Genomic DNA, 3,686 nt, shown 5'->3' on the forward strand with positions numbered 1-3,686 from the left:
GGAGTACCACAGACGTGAAGGGGTGCGATAACCTTCCCTTCACGTAACCGGCCCCCTTACCCAGATTTCTTTGGTTCGAGACTTGTTTTATCCATCCCCCTAGGTTATGCAGTACTACCTTTCCCTTCTCTTGGGATAAAAGTACATAGCTGGCGACTCTTTTCTTTTTCTTCTCGCCGCCTCTTTTCGCGTTTGTACCTGGATTCGGGAAATCCTGGGGAGCGACACTGACCCCAACTTATTTAGTTTAATTTTTCATAATTTTCTTGATTAATTTACTATTTATTCTTTATTTATTTCTAACCTAGTCTCATTAATTGACTTTTGGTTTGACCTCGGTTTTATTTTAATTAATTTATGTACCAATTTTCGTTATTTTTAAAATATTTTTGGGGGATGATGATGTCCTCACCCCACCTTATTTATTTTAATTTTTCATAATTTTCTTGATTAGTTTGCTATTTATTTGTTATTTTTTAAGTTGACTTGAATTTTCAGTTGACTTCTGTATGATCGATGTTTGACTTAGGGATTGCTTATGGCAATTGAAGAGATCTTTTGATCCTCCCTCGTCTATCTCATATGCCATGTATTAGAGGCCTTTTACCTTGATTTTATTTGGTCCTTACCTCATTTCTTGATTAAATTATTCAGTGGACCCTTCGTGTGCATATTTTCATCTGTTTGATTCATCTGTTATCTTTTATACTTGTTTCTCTCATTCATGCTTTCTATTGCTTGATTATTTAACATGTCCATACTCCCATGCATTGTTTAAATGCTCCATTATTTGATTCTTTGGTTTGATTATATATTGCTTATTTATCCGATCTGATTGATAACTGTTGTTGCCTACTTGTATGATGTATGAGGCATATATTCTTATTGTTTGTTTGCCATGAACAATCCCCATTCATAACAAATGTACCCCTCTCCCATAAAGTGTATAATATTTATTTCTTTATTTCTTTAGTCACCTGTTAATACAAGAATTAAAACGAACATCCGATAACCATTTCAAAATAAGATCAAAAGCTCGATCCAACGTCGAGTAATCATTTTCAAAACTTAACAGAACCAACACGCATTCATCCATCTTCTTGTAAGACGATTGCCTCAGGCATCGCCATCTACCTGTAAGTTGATTGCCTCCGGCATCGCCATCTACCCTTATCCGTAACTCCTCTCCGCGCTCCATCCGTCGACTCTTGTTCCGATTAGGTGGCACCCATTAGGTAGAACCCTTTGTATGATAACATAGGTAGAATTCCCCTATTCTTTGCATGCTAACATTAGGTAAATGTTCCCCTTTGTAAATCCTAACATATAAGTCCATATTGCATGACAACTCTAGAGCAGAGCTTCCCCACTTTTAGACCTTCCGTGCGTCTCCGATCTTGTGGCATGTCAGTCCGTTCTATTGCAAAGAGGTAACTACCTAAGACTCGATTCAGCGAGCTGCGACACCTACTGCTAGGATGTTGAACACACTGCCCACCCTCCTTTGACACAGCTGGTGTCTTCTTTTGTAAGTCCATGTTCAGATGGAAATCCTTAACCCCTAGTTAGTCGAACTACGACAACTCTGATTCTCATGTTCAGATGAGATACGTAGGCACGAGACGCGATGTCTTGACGAGTTTGACTGACGACTAACAACTAATCCTTGCTTGCTTTCGCCCTTGCTGCGATTCTTTTCTCTCTCCCTCGTTGCAATCGAGATCGTCCCTTTCCCTTGCCCTAGTTGCAATCGAGACCCTTGTACCCCTAGTTAGCCGAACTACGTTTTGCTCTGATTCTCATTCCAGATGAGATACGTAGGCATAAGACGCGACGTCTTACTGAGCACACTTATCTTTAACCCATAGGTAGCCGAGCTACGAAGACTCTGATTCTCATACTCAGATGAGATACGTAGGCAGTGGATGCGACATCATTGCGAGTCATTTTCTTTTAACCTTCCTTTTAGTAAATAGTACTTTAGATATACCTACACCCTTTAGACTAAAACAACACTTATGAAAAGGGCTCCCTAGGAGTACCTAGGATGTTTTGGGTGCTTAAAACCTTCCCATTGCATAACCAACCCCCTTACCCAGATCTCTGACATTTTTACTAGTTTTTGATTCGATAAAACTTTTAGGTTTTTGTTCGATTTCTAACCATTCCTTTGGATAAATAGAAGTGAAGTGGCGACTCGACTTGTATGGTTTACCTTGGATTTAGTCAATACCTCTAATGGTAACGAATACCCCGCTACAGAAAAGTGGCGACTCTGCTGGGGAATATCATTTGCCTAGTGGGTTTTGCCTACTTTTCATATTTGTTGTATTGTATGGTATATTGCTTTGTGACATATTTTTGTGCAATTTGGGATTACTGTATTGTATGTAATGATTGAACTGTTTGAATATTAATTCCTTGTATGCTTGGTGATCTTCGTGAGATGAGTTCTATACCCGAACTCGAGTGCACTTAGGATAGGAGAATGGCATAGTCTTGTTGACTTGTGTGGAGTTATTCCTTAGCAAGTTGACTTGCAAGCCCATTCACTTGGTGGAGGTTATGTTGGGATCAATAATGTCACACGAGTAGTCGTGGTTAGGCATTACTCTTTCCAATATATGCCTTAGAAGCCAAGGACCTTATTTTACCACGCCCATCTTGGCCTATTTTTAGGACGTAGTGCGAAGATCGTTCAAGTGTAAGATTTGATACGATTGTTACGCGATACTACACTCATAAGAGTCTCTCTTGAGAATATTTTTGGAATACGAGTATTCGTTTATCCGATAATATCCGAAAGATGGGATGATGACTATTGGAACCTCTTGTAGAACATGATTGTCAGGTTTAACCATAGTACACTCCCTTTGGGTGGTTCTTAACCAAGACTCCATGCTCGCGACTCGTAACAAACCCTTGATTCGTGGTTGATCCGTTCTTGTGTATCCTTAATATCAATGGAACTTGGGTGTTGATAAGGTGTAAACCATAATCCACCAAAATGGATGATTGATATTAAGGATGACTTGATCCATCCCATGACCTTTGTGTGGTGTGATTTGCTTGATCCTTGAGTGTGATTGTTGCATCCATGCATTCATGCATTCATACACATCCATATCATCAACAATGAGAAAATTTTCAAGGAACTTAAGAGGTCTATTTGCAAATTTTCAGACATGGATAAGCAAAGACGGAATACGAAGAAGTACAGTTTCAGACAACCCGACTTGAAAGAGTTAAGGAGTTTGACATCCTATGTATTAGATCCCTTGGAATTCAAGGCTCGTCATGGGAAGCTTCTGTCTATTCTGGCTACTCAAGTGGATGAAGGTCTAATGAGTGTGTTGGTGCAGTTCTATGATCCCTTGTACCGTTGCTTCACATTTCCGGATTTCCAGCTTTTGCCTACGCTTGAGGAGTATGCCTATCTTGTGGGTAAACCTATCCTAGATCAGTTGTCGTTCAGTGGCTTAGAGAGGGTTCCTACTTCTCAAGAGATTGCTGATATGTTGCATATAGATGAATCTCTGGTTGATGCTCATGCTTCTTGCTTATTTAATCAACACAAATCTTTTTAATATTGTATGATTTGATTCATCCATGATTCTTCTTGATCCCGTGTACAAATATGACTTGATTTCGGCATGAATTCATCAATTTTGATTTGGTGAGGATGA

The sequence above is a fragment of the Lathyrus oleraceus genome, chromosome 7 (genome assembly GCF_024323335.1).
Source record: "Lathyrus oleraceus cultivar Zhongwan6 chromosome 7, CAAS_Psat_ZW6_1.0, whole genome shotgun sequence".
Taxonomy (NCBI): domain Eukaryota; kingdom Viridiplantae; phylum Streptophyta; class Magnoliopsida; order Fabales; family Fabaceae; genus Lathyrus; species Lathyrus oleraceus.